Source organism: Triturus cristatus, chromosome 4_1, assembly GCF_964204655.1.
Source record: "Triturus cristatus chromosome 4_1, aTriCri1.1, whole genome shotgun sequence".
NCBI lineage: Eukaryota > Metazoa > Chordata > Amphibia > Caudata > Salamandridae > Triturus > Triturus cristatus.
In genome coordinates this window covers 1,005,013,490-1,005,030,593 of record NC_140585.1, presented here as the reverse complement: position 1 = coordinate 1,005,030,593, position 17,104 = coordinate 1,005,013,490, and the positions used below count along the sequence as shown (strand labels likewise).

The 17,104-nt window shown below is 42.3% G+C and overlaps 1 long non-coding RNA gene across 1 annotated transcript in view; it reads left to right on the top strand.

The window, feature by feature from the left end:
• LOC146855967 (uncharacterized) overlaps positions 1-17,104 on the top strand; it is a 175,346-nt gene that overhangs the window by 57,035 nt on the left and 101,207 nt on the right. The gene's annotated exons all lie outside the window — the stretch shown is intronic.

Here is a 17,104-nt window from a genome sequence, read left to right as displayed (position 1 = left end):
TCTGTGCCATTCACAGACAATGTAAGTGCAGGCGAGACATATTGAGTACATGGGCTGGGAGTTTGTCATCACAAACTCCACAGCTCCATGATGGCTTTACTGAATGCTAAGGAGTTTGGTATCAAACTCCTCAGCATAATAAACCCACACTGATGTCAGTGTTGGATTTATTACAAAATACACTCAGAGGGCATCTTAGAGATGCCCTCTGTAAAATGAACTCCCTTGTTTCCAGTTGACTGGCCTGCACCAGCCTGCCACACACAAACATGTTTCTGATCCCTGAGGTGGGAGTCCTTGTGCTCTCGTGGGTCAGGGGCAAAGGCTACTTGGGGCGGAGGTGCTTCACATCTACCCCCAAGTAGGAACAGCATTCAAGGCGGTGAGCCTCAAAGGCTTCCTGTACTTTAATATGCTAGCCAGGGCTTCTCCAGCTAGTGGAGATTCCGGCCCCCTTGACAAAGCCCCGGTTTTGGCAGCATTGTGGGCGGAAAAGTAGTAGTCAGGAGAGGTGTGTACCCTCTCTGCCAGGACCACCCCTAAGGTGCCCTGGACCAAGGTGACCCCCTCCTTAGGAAATCCTCCATCTTGAATGGAAGGATTCTACCCAATCAGGTTAGGGGGATGCCCTTTCCCCAAAGGAAGGGGACATTCTAAGGGTGTACTCACCCTAAAGGCAGGTAGCCCATTGGCTACCGTCTGCCAGTACCTGTAACGCTCCTAAATTCAGTATTTAAGGCCACCCCTGAACCTTGATCCTCAGACTCCTGCAACCTAAGAAGAGAAGGATGAAGAAGACACAATGAAGCAAAGCTAGAAGACGACAGCTGACTTGGCCCCAGCCCTACAGGTCTGTCTCCAGCTTGAAGAGCCTGCAAAGAAGGCAACGCCTGTCCAGTGGCCAGTAACTTCCAAGAACCCCAGGAAGACTGCCACTTTTTGACAAAGACCCGATCTCCCGAGGACAGCGGCCCTGTCCAGAAAACCGCCATCTTAAAGGACTCCTGATCCAGGCGGATCCGTGACCCGAGCCCACTCTGCACCTGACGCCCACAGACCGAGTCTGAATGGTTTACCTGTTCAGCAACAACTACCCAGCGATCCAGATCTCAACTTTATTCGTGTCTGACTTCTCCTGATCCCCATGAACTCTCTGGCAGCCTAAACACGAAGAGTCCCTACTGACCGCAACCATCTCCGGTGATGAAACTCCAGCAACCCTGCATTCTCAGCCCCCAACCTTGGGGATCCCAGCAGACGGTGCCCAGGCTTTGACCTGCATCGCAACTTATCTCTCCACCTGGTGGTCACCTTCATCCAGCCTACTGGTCCGAGCCTGCTGCTCTTTGTGCGACAGAAATCCTCCATTCGATTTCATTGGGTGCCTGATGCTGATTTGCACCCTTCACAGGGCCGCCTCTGAGCCGCTGGTGGTGTAGCTATGGTGCTTCCTTGTGGTCCCCTCGTGCTCACCTTAACCCCTGCGCCCTGTGCCCTGAAACCATGGTTACCTTCCTGCAATTAGTGCCCCAAGTCTCAGTTGACTAACATTGACCCTAGTGACCTCTGCACCCGCTGCCCCAGTGCCGCTGGTGGTGCAGTATCTACCTTAAACTGAACCTTGCCTGTAAGAGTAAGTCGTGTACTTACCTGTTAATGGATATGCCTGTTTTCCTCCTATAGGATTGCATTGCATTTTCTCCTATTGCATTCTACTATCTATCTTTTACAACTGCTAAGTTTGCTACTGTTTTCGATTGACAATAACAAAGCATTCTTATTACTGTAAAGCATATTTACTGCCTGGCAAAACAATTCCTACTGAAAAGTATTAGTACCCTTAAAACTGTTACTTACCTGCAACTGATTTCCTCTTGGTTCTTAAATAAAATAACAAAATAATAACTTTATATACAAAACATTTGGCCTTTGAGTGTGTGTAATCATTCCTTGCCTGAGTGTGTACAACAAATACTTAACACAGCCCTCTAAGAAGCTCAACTGCTTGACCACACTACCACAAATAGAGCTTTTAGTATTATCTACTTAAGCCTCTGGGGATCCACTGGACTCTGTGCATACTGTACCTTAATTTGTTATAGTATATACAGAACCAATTTCCTACACTAGTAGATCCAGATTGTCTATCATGTGTTTAACATTGTATTTTGTTTAGCAAAAGTATAGACCCCTTCCTAGTTGGTAGTCTACTTGATCCCTCCGGAATTTGCTGTTGTTTATCTTGATTATATCCTCCTCATACTCGTCAATTACTTTATTCAAAATTTCATAATTCTTTTTTGTGTATCCCCAACTCGCTTCCTGGAGTTTTTTAGTTAAGGAATCTACTTCCTCCTTATGCTTCTCATACTCTTTTTGTGCTATATCGATTAGTTGCTTAATAATATTGTTAAAAGTAGTATATAAGTTGTGCTCCCATCTTACAATTTTCTCCTGTGACCTGGTGGATATTGGTGGAAAAATCCAAATTCTGAAACCTCTAGGGATGCGGTCTACCCGAAGATACTTTTTTAGGGGTGCTGCCTCTCACCATTTGGATGTTTCCTGTTTTGTTATTCTCTCTAATGCCTGAAAGATACTTTTGACAGAGGTTGGATTCTAACTATTCTGTCTTGCTGTGCCAGTGTTCGTTATATCAAAATCTTCTTCTATTGGCTCAATCCTCAAGTCACGACGATTTCAGGATTCTGCCGTTGCTTTATAGACACCAGTCAGAGATTATTCCAGGATATATAGTAGGTGAGGGAGGGTGAACCAAATAAATTAGTGTGAGTTGCAGGCCCGAACATCTCACTCCTTTTCCAAAATGCCTTTTTAATTTGTTAATTGTAGCTTTTTCATCATAAAAAACTTTATACACTCTTTAGGGGTTGGGCCAACTCCTCCTCATAGATAGACGTATATTGTGCTGAATGTACGGTTTAACGTTTGTATTTAAATACAATTCATCCAAGCATCCAAGTAAAAAGAGAAATTGAGTTCTGACCAAATTTGTGTATATTCAAACTTTAATTGCACATAGTATTTGCAAGTCATCCTTCATTGTAATCCTGCTTTGCAGCCAACATGTGCTTCACCTCTCAAGTAGCCTTTTAGGCGGGTGCTTTCTCAAGGCTTTGAGCTAATACAATCTTTTTTTAGTTATTCACATATTTACAATTTTCTTCTCACCCCAAGTGAGCCTTTTCATTATTTTAAAGGTGCTCATGGACCCAATTCTTATGATCGTGTTCATGCTCCAAAAAGCAATGTTCCCTTGTGACCCTTTTTAAAGAAATAGTTGTTTGAAGTAAGTTTATACTAAAGTTTTAGGCAAATCTCCTTAAGACTAGGTAAAACTAAATTAGATTAAATAACGTCCCCTGGCGTTAAAGTAAGTCCTTATTACCTTGTTAGGAATATTCTGAAGTCTCACAATATCTAATATTGTCGACAAAAAGACGATTTTAGGTTGACCTTTGGATTAACCCAAGGACTGTGTTTCAGAAGTCGCTGTATATGTGCCTCTCTTATTCTTCGTGTGTTGATATTGTATTCAGGACCATTAATGGTGGCTAGTCTTTGGAGGTGGGCATACTATACGGGACCATTCAGGAAACAATAATTGTTTTCCATTTCATTTTACATAAACACATGTAGTGGTGCGGCATCTCAGACCCTGCCACCTTATATCAGTGTGTTTGAATATTCTGAAGTCGCAGTCCTAAATATGTACTTGTATTTTTTCAGTCAGTAAAAATAAAAGGGACAACGTATATGAAATTGAATATGCATAGATGGTGTGTGTGTAGGACGCGGACCGGGTCGCTCCTGCCCGAAAAGCCCTGCGGAGGTCAATAACTCAAGAAAAAGAGCTTTCTTTCCTGAAATGATATCCGGAGCTTACCTGCTATTACAGATTGGGTGCAGTGCATCGGGAATTGCTCAACAAACAAAGCGGGGATTGTGGATGCCAGCTGATTGTTCTGTTCACACTGCGTGGCTCCAGAGGCAGCTCACAAGGCTCCGACGCTCCCTGCTACAGTGTTGCAGAGGAGTCAGCAGAGCGTCTAAATTAATCAGGATGCCTGGACGTGGATCAAGGAAAACCGGCCCGTATGCAGGATTGCCGGGGGGCCTCCTTCTCCTCCACCCAGGATGTCGATAAAGGGGTGATGGGGGGTAATCAAAATCAAGAAGAGTCTGTGGACAGCGGAGGGCTCAAGTCTACTAGCCTAAACAGCGGCACCAGATCCCCGACCGACCGACTTCTCGGGCAGCAGCAAGGTAACAGCAGTGGACCAGAAGCTAAGCAAGGGGCAAGTGGGAGCTTTAACCAGCAGTCAGACTGAGGAAGGAGTGGAGGGGAAGGGGAATGTGCCCTCCCCCGGAGACTTATTGGATTTTGGGATAGCAGGTAATCTTAGCACTGCTCAGAATGAGGCATCAATCCCCACTGATGGTTCCCAAATTAACCCCATAAATTGCGTAGGGGGCCTGGTAGAGATACCCCCTACCATGGTAACACCAGAAATTGCTAGTGGAGATGACCCCAATAAGGTGATCAATAATGGGCCCAGGTTCAAGATGTAAGCAAGCAGAAGCAAGCAACCAGGGGGCATAAGGTAGCACAATGCCTGACCCAATCTGCAAATACAGGTCAGCAAAGGGCATTTAACGAAAATATTACAGGGCTTCCGATGGAGAGAGTGCAATATTGGGGAAAGGTGGCAAATTAGTTACCTCCATGCATAGCTAAGTGTCCAGATGTCGGAGACAAGTTTTTTTCATTAACGGACGATTCGGACCTACCTTTCGAATATTGGAGAATCATCATCCTCCCTAACCGATGATCCAGCCTCAGAATCTTCCTCCAGTGATGTCCCGGAAGACTCTACCTACGCAACCAAGCATAAATGGTCGGGGAGAAGATCTCGGGGAAAGAATAGGAGGAATAAGAAAGGGCGAACAAGTGGAGAAGCCTCTAAAGGCAGTAGTGGAAATGGTTCCCTGGGCAATCTTCACTGGGACTATTCTGCGTCGCAGCAGGCGTTTTCTGGGGGGGAACCAGAAAGATCTGCTAAAGAAAGCACTATGGGAACATCTCATATTCAACCGCAATTCACCTCAGTAGATGGATCTCTATCAACAATCCTTCAAACCATAAGTCAAGTTCAAGATGAAGCCAGGAGCTCAGTCGCCGTGCGAGGCTTGCTACCAAGAACTTGCATGGAACATTAAATTACTAGAAGCTTCCCAGGCAGCATCAATGGTCCACATCTTATGGAAACTAGAAGAGTACGAAAATAGGCAGAGACGTAATAATTTGAGAGTCCTGGGGATACCCAAGGGGGTGGAGGGTCCCGATGTACGTGCCTATATCATTTCCCTCTTCAAGGGTGCCTTCCCTGAGAAAACTAATTGGGACTGGAGCGCAGAGATTCAACGTGCCCACAGGTTCCCCCTAATGATGGAGAAGTCTCGATCCAGTGATGCCGAAAGACCTAGGACGATTCTGGTATATTTTGGAAACTTCCTGTTGCGGCAAGAAATCTATGACCAAGCTCGTCCCAATTCAAGGAAGGTTTTCTGGGATGTTTCGTTCTTTGTAAGACCTGACTTCGCCCATGCCACAGTAGAGAGGCGGTGGTGGATGCGAAAGCTGTTTAATCCTTTCCAGCAGCGTGGAGAGGAAGTTTATCTCCTAAATCCTGTCCGCTTAAAAGTGACACACAAAGGGCAAACATGAAGTTTTACTTCCGAAATTAACACTCAGAAGTATCTGAAAGAAATAGGGGAGAAAACATAGATAAAATATAGTTCAGTAAAGTAGTAAGGGGTCCCTGATCCATGTTTTCCAGAGTAATTGATTGATGGTACAATCTGCTAGATAGCATCAATTGGGGGCTTTAAGGATAATCTAGTCCTCATTGAATCCAAAGTGGAGTAGGATATCAAATCTAAGGGTTTTATTTGTGTTGTCCTTCTCTTTTCTTTGCTTTTTCTCACTTAAGGGGGGGCACGGCTAGGAGCGACTGGAGATGCACTCTTGCATAGGTGCTATCTCTCAGGCTTCCGGCTTGATTTCGTTTTGGTGGGTGGAGAGGAGTAAGGGGTCTGTGGGAGGGAGGGGGTCGGGTGGGGGAAGGGAAGGGCGCTACACAGGAGGATAATTGGGCATAAGAAAAGTATAGGAAAAGATAACGCTGCCATGGATAGGAAGATATTGCTTTTGGATATTTAGGGGCAAAATGCTTGGTGTGAGATGTATAAGAAGGATTTTAAGAAACTGGACCAATGTGTAAACTAAGTGTCGCGACGGGGAACATCTGCGGCCTCAATGATAAGAAGAAAAGAGCCAGGGTAACCTTGGAATTGCAAGCTTTGGAGGCAGATATACTTTACCTTCAAGAGACCCACATTGAGGGAGCGCAGCTGTCTTTATTGGATACACTAGGTTTTAAACTAGTTGTGGGCACACAACAAAACACACGGACTTGTGGGTGGCAGTTTTGGCTAAAAGGGATTTAGTTCAGTTTTTTTCACATATTCGTATTGACAGTCGGGGGAGATGGTTGATTCTGGAATTTCGGTCTAATGTGTGCACTTTTACACTATGTTCTTTATATGGGCCAATTGTAGATGATGCTGGGCTATATGACTGGTTGAATAACAAGCTGGTGTCTTGGCCAACTCCCATTATTCTATGTGGAGACTTAACATCAATTTGGCCAATAGCTGGTCGTGCGAGGAACAATAAAAATACTATGGCAGAAAACCCAGGGTATTTTGGTCGCTTAAAACTATGTGTAAAGATCATACCCTGATGGATGTTTGGCAGTGCAAGAAGCCAACCAAACATGGTTTTAACTTTTTTTCTTAACCCCATCAATCGCATGCATGTCTCGATTTTTTTTGTCTCACATGCTATAATTCAAGATTGTGATATTGAACTTTTCCCCAGTTCTATAAGACATTTTCATCGGAGCTTAGGGACTGCCTTGTGAGACTGTTTATACATATTTTTGAAGGCAATAAACCCCCTCCTTCTTGGTCTCAAGCGAAGATAGTAGTTTTACCCCAAAAAAACAAATCTGTTAGGCAACTTGGGTCATATAGGCCGATTACGCTTATTAACAGGGACACTAAAATGTATTCTAAAAGTCTAGCCTCTCGTTTGTCCCCTGTTATTAGTAAATTAGTGAGTGGACGGCAACACAGGTTTATACCCAGGTAAAGCACTACAGACCACATTAGGCGGGTAATAACGTTGTTTGACGCCGCCCAGGTAACATGAGACCCCATGGCCTTAATTTTATTAGATGCCGAGAAGGCTTTTGATGGGGTCTCCTGGGGGTACCTGTGGCAAGTGCTCGAGCGAATAAATATAGGGACCGAATTTAGAGAAGCCCTCAAGGCGCTTTATTTTAAACCTGAGGCCAGGGTTTTTGTGGCTGGGGAACTCTCAGAGTCATCCTCAATTCTAAGAGGGACGAGGCAAGGCTGTCCCTGTTCTCCATTACTGTTTTCCCTGTATATTGATCTGTTTATTCGCAGGCTAGAGGCTAACGTGAAGATCCTACCGATGACATATAACGGATGGGATGCTAAAATGCTCGCGTACATAGACGACATTGCTGTAGTTACGCCGGAGCCTGCAACTGCAATGTTGGAAATTGAGAAAGAGGCAGGGGAATTCTGACATATCTCGGGTTATTCGCTAAATAGGGATAAAACGTAATTTTGGTAAATAGCACGCTATCTTGGCAGGACTCACAGGTGGCTTTAAGAGCGACATACTTGAGAGTTACTATTACTCCCGATGTGGATTGTATTATCGTGGATAATTTTGAGCTAAATAACCTGCATCTATCCCTGGCAGGACGATTCAATGTCTCAATTTGAGTGGGTCTATTCCAAACCCAGGCGTGCCATGAAATTCTTGACGCTCCCTAACCTAAAGCTGTATGATACAAAATCTTTGCCCTCTATTACAAGCGAAAAGTCCATCACCTGTAGGTGCTGTTTATTTCCCCTCTCCATTTGAGTTATTGATAGGTGAAGGGGCGTGGGGGGAATATATGGAGGCAAATTGAAATGAGCTATTTTAAACATGTTAATTTTAAGACCCTGCAGAACGCATTTGCGATTTGGTCTTCAGTTCGTAAACTGATGGGTCTAGGCCGACTTAATTTTTTTCACCCCTATAAAGGATAATTTAATTCTTCCAGGAATTATTTCAGATCAATATATGTCAAGGTGGGTTAACATTGGCTTTAAAAAGGTGGGACTGTTTTTCTCCTGTAGAGGGATAAAATAATTTCAAGAAATCTGACACAAGAATTTGGTCTTAGCCATAAGAACTTTTTACATTTTTTACAAGTAATGGATTTTTTTTTGTGCAAAAACTACGGGGCAATAGGATTTCAACAGTGTAATTTGGTGGATGCCTTGGTACCTGGGCATAAACCCTCAATAGGATTTATCTATTCCTTCCTCAATAAATACATGAGGGATGATAAGCATTTGCAGAGATGGCAAGAACAACTGATCATCTCAGACGCTTGCTTCCAGGACCCCTTTGCTCTTGCTCAAACATCATTTATATCAGCTAAATTTCATGTTAAATATTAAAAAACATGTTTTAATTTATATTATACCCCTAGTAGGATTATCAAATGGGGGCCACGGCAAAGGCACCCGTTGCCCTAGATGTGTCATCTTAGAAGTGCTGATATTGTGCATGTCTTTGCCACATGTCCATCTTTATCCATTATTAAGTCTCGGACTACTGATTTCTTGTCAAACAAGCTAAATATTCAGGTAAATCTATCCCCTGCAGTGATCCTCTTGGGAGTGTCTGAATTTGAGAGATTAACAAGAGACAGAGAGCTGATCTTCATTGTTATGACTGCTTTTTGTTTATGTATCCCTTCTGCCTGGCTAGATAGCAATCCACCAGTGTTCCAACCAGGGGGTTGGCTGTTTGTAACTTAGAAAAGGCAATTTTCCTAAGGAAGGGGATTCGTAACAAAAGGAAGGGACTGAGAAGGATGGCCCCGTTATTAGACTGGGTGGATGTCAGGAGCTGTTGAGGGTAGACATGATGCACTTTAAGCTTCTATATAAGCACCTTGGCACTTTGCTGGTTGTTTGATATTTTCATTGTTTTCTTTCTTTCTATCCCCTTTCGGTACCATTTGTATGATTTTGACTGATTTATATATGGTATGGCAACTGTGATCACATTTTTCTGGTATCCAATCGTGTAGCGGGGGTGGGTGGGTGTTTTTACTGGGGGTGAAAATGGTGGTCTTATTGTGTTTCTCTATTATGTATTCAGAGTTGGTAAATGATAATAAAAATATTAAACAAAAAAAGAAATTATATATGCATGATATTCATATTAGTAATTTATGAAATAAAAATGAAATGGACATAGTCAAAATGTATTGCATAGCATAGTGACTAGATCCGGCGTTTGTTTGCCCAGGCCAGCACTGTGAAGAGCAAGCTCTTGGTCAAGATCAAGAAGTTTTTTTTATTTGTTTTATTTTTATGTGAGTGCCTCGTGGTTTGTTACGATGTCTGACTTTCTATTCCAAATAGGTTTGAGCCACTGATTATGTTTAAACAGAGCGATAGCCTGCAAGTAGACTACTGTCATGGTAGGCTTAGAAACATTAGTCTATCTGTGATAAAGTTACCAAAGAAATTGACAGCCTTCTGCAATGCTCTCTCTGCACCTTGTGGCTCTCTTCATTGCGAGTGGGGCTCTTGGCACAGACTAGAGAAAGTAGACTGCAGTGGGCCTAACTTGGTAACTGTATCTGACCTGTGTTCCATCATAGTCAGTCTGACTTTGACATGGTCCAGTGCGACCAGATATCGCAAGTTGGTGCATTGTGCTTTATAACTCCAGTTCTAATGACTGGATTTTTGTTGTTTTGGTCTTTTTTTACTTATTACATTCTACTCTATTTTCCTGGTATGGGATCCTTTTTGTATAGTGTTTTTCACTTCATTACTGTTTGAAGTGTTGCAAAAGTACTTTACACATTGCTTCTAAGTTAAGCCTGACTGCTCTGTGATTTGGTGTACACTACCATCCCATATCAGAGACCAATTCCATGTAAAATTTTCATTGATTGGCCTTTGTGCTTGAGACCACACCTGCAAGAATGTGGTTTGATCTGTATACCATGGAGTTCTACACTGTGGCCCAACTCAAGGTGTTCTGTAATGAGAGGTGCTTTCTACAAAAGGCACCACCAGGAATGTGTAGTTGCAAAGGCGCTGAGGGCCTAGGTGGAAGCCCATCAGTCAATGGTTGAAGCTACAGGAGATGATAATGAGATGGAAGTGCCCGGGGAGAACCTTCCAGTGGTGCCACCTGCAGCTGAAGTGGATTATTTGGCCGCTGAAATGGAGTTTCCTGCCAGGAGAGGGAGTAGTGTGTCTTCCCGCAGCCTGTCCCCAGTGCAGCTGGTGGGAAGGAGGGAGGACAAAGAGTTCAAGCAGCAGATGGACATGTTATGAATGGAAGAGGGGAAACTGGCCCTGGAGGAAAAGAAACTGGATACGGAGGCAGAACAAAAGTAACTGGCCATGGAGGCAGAACTAAAGAAACTGGCCATGGTGGAACAAATTGCTTAGGGGCAGTTAGCTCATAAGAGGAGCCTCAGGAAGGTAGAAATCAAGGCTAGACAGGCAGGATCCAGCAGTTATGGTGGCAGCATACCTGCAGTGCACTCTGGAGATGAATGCATGACGTTACAACCCATACATTTACAACGCATGCCTTTACAACACAGTTTTTACTTCGCAACATCCTTTACAACGCATACATCTACATCGCATACCACTGCAACAAATGTTTTAATACTACATTTACAACGCATTCCATTACATCGCATTATACCTTTACAACGCATACCATTACATTGCATTTAAGGTAAGTGTTGGATAGTGTAGGGGTAAAAATTACTATTCTAACTCCAGGGGGTGCAACATTAGGGTAGTGTTGGATAGTGTAGGGGTAAAAATTACTATTCTAACTCTAGGGGGTGCAACAGTAGGGTAAGTGTTGGATAGTGTAGGGGTACCATGCGTTGTAATGGTATGCGTTGTAATGACATGCGATGTAATGCCTGCATTGTAGTGACATGAAATGTAGTGTCATGCGTTGTAGTGACATGCAATGTAATGGATGCTGTAAATAACCGTATAGAGATTACATATCATATTATCCCTAGCACTGTGAACTAAAATCTATGAATATAGTATTATTTATTTGTTTGAGTATGTGTTGGTATTTAATTATGTTGTTGTTTAAGGCATTGTTATTGTTTACATGTCTGTTATAAAAATTATGGATTGCAGCCCTGGCCATAATTTAGGAGTTCCAGTATTGTTTTCAGCTTTAATGTGCATCTGTTACTCTACTTTAAAGGTGTTTTTAACATGAATTTCTAAAAAAACAATTCACAACATATGTTAAAGTGTTATAACCACAGCCAATCATAACTTAATTTCTACATTTGTTTTTTTCAGTTAATTTTTTATTTTAATTATCACATACCACAAGCACACAGCTCCTTGCTACCAACAAACCATAGGTATCAATGCCCTCTGCACATGGACTTTGGCTGTACACAGTTGGAGTTGGCCTAACCTAAACTTCTGTGGTTAGTTGAATGTGGCTGAACATGGGCAAAATGCATAGCTAGAGTTGGACTCAACGCTGGGTCTTTTATTGGACCTGATGACTTTGGCTGTGCCGATCAAGGATTGGTCATAGGTAGCCAGGCCATGCGCACTATCAGCATTCTGAAGACCTTCAACTCTGCTGATCAGGGTTTATCTGCAAGGCTCCAACCTGCCACGGGTGGCCAACCTGCTGTTAATGGCTTTAGGCCATGTGAACAGGAGTTAGTGGCAGGAACTGGACTGCAACTAGGCCCAGTAGTCATCCTTTGTGTGTGGCTACTAGTCAAATGCAGTTGTAATGCATTAAATCCATTTTATTTAATTTAATTTCAGGATTTGCAAAATCTGTGCTAGAGTCACAAATCCTGAGGCCTCAAATGGGTGTGTGGCACTCAGGGAGGCACCAGTATTCTCAAATGAGGCACAGAATTCACGAATCCTGTTATAACACCATTTAATATATTTTATTGCAGTAGTGTCCCTTTGTGACCGGTCACATGGGCCTGGGGATCAGGGTGTTTCACACACTGCTCCTTGGTGCTCGGTGCTGGATGAAACTGAAATTCAGGCAATCTCAGTGTGGCAGACACAAATCTGGATTTGAGCATGTACAATACACAATGGAATAAAAAGCTCCCTAGTCCAATGCTGTGCTTTAATTTTTGTAGTAGGATTTATGAACCTCCTATAGATTCACAAATCTGTGGAGGATCAGTGGAATAAAATCTAGATTCTCTAAAATGTAACCTGTTTATGCTCAGCCTAGAACACTGTATAAAAGGCTAAGGGCTATATGTACAGAGCGATTTTGCTGTTGTAAATGGCCCAATTAGCAAAATTCTGGGCTTTTAGGACTGCAGAAATACTTTTTGTAATGTAAAAACACCAAATTGCGATTCAGTAACTTGTTACCGAATAGTAGTTTGGGTTTGCGAGCAGAAACAGAATCACTTTTTGGAAGGGGAGTGTTCAAGTTGCTTCTTCCAAATAGGAAATCTGAATTATTTGTACTAATGTTCTGCTACCGAAATGCGGTTGCAAAACATTTGCTTTTACACACCAACTCAAAGTTGGTGGTCACCTATCCACACATCGGAAGGGGTCCCCTTGGAACTCTTCCCACTTTGAGAATGTTTGAAAAATATATATTTTTAAGAGCAGGCAATTTTCCCACGGACCATTACCTACTCCTAAAAAATAAAAATGAAACATTTCATTTTTGATTTTTAAACGTGTCCCGCTAAGGTAAATGGGCTGCGTTTTCAAAAAATGACTGCTTCATTTAAAAGCAATCACAGACATGGTGACTGATGACTCCAGCAGGCCACCATCCATGTTATAACAGCGAGTCCTAGTGGATCACAAATTGAGACCTACCTCATTAATATTCTTGAGGTAGGTCGAATTGCAACCCTCTAGGAATCAGTAATTTGCAAAAAAATCTATTAGTACAAAGGTGGCTCTGCAAATTACCACACTGGCCGCAGAAATACTGGTCGTGAATTGCAATCAGTATTTTGCATCTAGCCCAAATTTCTCAAAAACTACTGTACAGATTTACACTAAACCAAACAAAGGCCTTCCTGGAGAAAAGTGAGTTGATTTGGGAAATGTTCTTTTGAGACCTTGCCTTATTTTTAGGCCCCTGCTTGACCAATATGCATGAAGCTTGGACAACCCAAAATGAACACAGGATGGATGAAGTTTATTTGTAAAGTTTCATGCAGAGTCCTTGAATGGCCACAAAGTTAGTTACAAAACAAAAAATGCATTTTTAGTGGAAACACTGTTGCTGCAGCTGCAATATATATGAGATAAAGTGCACCCTGAGCTGCATTATAATGATGTTACGATTCACCGAGGAATTCAGTGACCGGAAAGGTGAACGAGTTTGAAGGCTGAGTTCCTTCATCAGGTCTTGAACTCCATTTGGCTTGCAGTATTCTTTTAATGCACTTCAGGGGTAATTTTTCCTTATAAGTCTTGGTCACTCCTTCACCAATCCCATAAACCAAGTAAGTTATTTGTGCCATGCTCTTTCATATGAAACAGATAGTATGTTTGCAGAAGAATAAAAGTAGATGCAGTGCAAAATTAAACACACCAAAAAGCAATTAGTAATTTGTTGCAAAAAGATATCAGAATCGGTAATATGTAAATTAGATTAAAATACATGTTGCCTTCAATATCTTATTTCTGCTGGCCAGTGTTCACATAAGGAAAATAGAGCTGGAGAATAAAAAGTGCTGTTCTCGTTGTTTAAACTGTAGCTGTAATGATTTTCTGTGCCCTGTCTTTCAACTTGGATGCTGACCGGCAGCATGCATGTTGATGTAACAACTCAATTGAATAATTTATTACAGTTGAGCAGTTACTACATTTCTTTATTACAGGTGGCTTGAGATGTCAAAAGTTGCCTCTAATAAGGAAATTAGAGACTGTTTTTTTATATAGCGATTGCAAGATCCCATGTATTATAAATGTGCTAAAGTACTCCCTGCCGTACATTATAAGGATGTTGCAATGCAATGAGGAGTTCTGTGACCTTATAAAGGAAAGAGGCTGAAGACACTGTTATTTTATAAGGTTTTGAAAATCTAAAGTGGCCTGCCATATCCTTATAAGGTATAGCAGAGGGTATTTTATTCCTTGTAAGATACTGCAGAGGGTATTTTATTCCTCATGGTCATACCCTCACGCTTTCCACAAACCTCTTGAATCCTTGGGGTCTTTCTTCTTTATATGAATGATTTCACATGGACTCAGACATTAAGAGGGAAAGCATTCTCCTTGCACCTCAAGATCAAGTTCTACCTATCTGAATGGGCAACTTTTCCTCACTAAATCTTCTCCCTCCATGGACGACTCGCCCTCTCAGTAACCAGTGCCGACTTTGTGGATTGTATCAGAAGTTCTTACCCAATCTGCTCTGCATTGGCCCCATGTTAACCGACGACCACAGAAGATTCCTTCGTCACCTACTGGTTAAAAAAGGGACTTGAACAATACAGGCAGCTGTTTCACTTTTTCCTGAACGGCTCTCACACCTCAAGCAATCTCTGGTGTGATAAAATTCCTGGACAAATTGGATAAAATGTAAAAAAAAAAAAAAACTTAGCCTTACCTCCAACATCCTAAGGATTGTAGGATGATGATTTTGGAACGTGCCTCTGTCATGAATTTGGGTGTGTAAGTTCTTGTTTTCCATGCCAGTGACAAGACACCACGGGTAGGCTGCTAGGTGAGTTCGGCCAGCAGTAGGTGGTCACAAGCTGCATTCGTCCATCACTGCTAATCTTGTGCTGAATTTCACCTATCCTGCCCCTGTCATCTCCCCTTACCTGGCATCCAGGGCCGGACTGGGAACCAAAACCGGCCCTGGCAAAGTGCTCGGCAATTTTTTCATTCATATGTCTTTTGCCCTTTTTATGTATCACGTTAATTTTAATCCTAATCATTTTTAGCATGATTACGATGTCGAGCGGACTCACGTCTGCCTGACACCGTTGCAGTCTCGGGACTGACAGACCTCCAGTCGGTGATCCCGACACCGCAATTACACTGTGACCACACATGGTGCGATAACATACTCCCATTTCTCTATGGGAGCTTGTGCTGTAGCCGAAAACCCGCAGTAGCACAAGCTCCCATAGAGAAATGGGAGCCTGTGTAAATCCCTGCACCGTGTGGCAGGCACCTCACTCACGGTGCCTGCCATACGGTGCAGGGATTTACCTCCAACCAGAGGGCCATGGCAGAAGGGGGCTCTGCCTGGGGCCACCAAAGGCACTTTCCGACAGCATATCCATGTCGAAAATGCCAACATGGATTTTCGTTCAGAAAGTGCCATCTTAATCCAAAAGGCGGAAACGTCTTCCTCGTGGGGTTATGCGGCCCTACCGACTGGCCAACGAGCTCCACGAGCCGGCCAAAAGTCAGCCGGATTGACTGGCTGGTTTGAATTCTGACCGCCATAATTGTAATACCGTGGTCAGAAGTCAAACCAGGGACGTTGGTCTGAAAGCCTACGACCAGCGGTTGGAGGATTTCCGACCAACATCCTAATTAGCCCCTTTATGTTGCTCTCACTTTGATGGACTTGATTGTCTAAAGAAAGCACTATTAAACTTGAAATGAACGGCAGAATGTGCAGTGTGAAATTAAAGACACCAAAAAACAGTTATTAAATTCTTATAAAACACATTAGAACCAGTTATTTTAAATCAGGTTAAATATAGGGCAGTGGCTTAGAATGAGCAGTAACATGCAGAGAGATTCTTTTCTGCAATGAACTATGCACAAAACATATAAATGATGCTATAAATATTGTCTTTCTGCAGAACACTGTTCAATTAAAAGCAGATCAACGGAAGGAAAAGCTATTCCTCTTTTTTGTTGTTTACATTACAGCTGCAATGATACTTTGTGACCTGCCTTTCTCTGTCAGAAGGCATTATAACTTCACTACTGTTGTGTAATATGTTATTACAGTTTAGCAGCTGTGTTATTTATTTATTACAGGTGTTTGGCTAGATATGTCACAAATCAATTGTAACAAGAATATTTGAAGCAAGGTTTTATACTGGGATTGCAGGCTTCCCTGTGTTACATATGTATGCAGAAACATAGAGTGTAATATGATATTTATTGTCCTATCTGTTTAGTGAGGGGATATAGTTTGGTATATAAATTACTCATGTGAGCCACGCTTTTGTGTTTCAGGCATGTATTCGATAATGGTCTTAACAGGCATGTCAGCCATCCAATATTCGGTGCCTAATGTAGATGGGCAGGCCTGTGTACAGATGGCCGTAAGAACCTAAAGAGATGTCACACCTGTCATACCAATCACTTTGAAAAAATAATCCGTGCACGCCATGCACTCTTTCAAGTCTGACACGGTCAGCACATAAACGAATGACTGCAGCATTTTGAATAGATAGATTTTTAAACGAAAAGGCTGCTGAAGGAAAAAAATATATAATACATCTCCACGGAGGTAATCATACTACATTGTTGAGTGACGTCAACCTATAACAATAAATCTCGGACACCATTTCAAGAGTAATAATTCACAAAAGAGCAAAGAGTTCCCCGGTGGCTTGCTTCAATATAAAAAAGAAGTTCCTTATATGGAGCTTGTATTGAGATTGTCACAAATATGTTGTGAATGGAGACAACGTGTGCTTTGTTAAACATATACAGATTTTCAGAAATAAACCCATGGACATTGATTTGTGATGAATCTGAAAATGGCAGTTTTGTAACACATTATTTATATGAATAAATAATTAATGTGTGGTGGCCTAATCAAAAGTTAGTCTTTTTTTATACAATATGTTCATTTGTGCTACAAGTTAATACTAAAAACATTACAGTGCAACAGTTACCGACT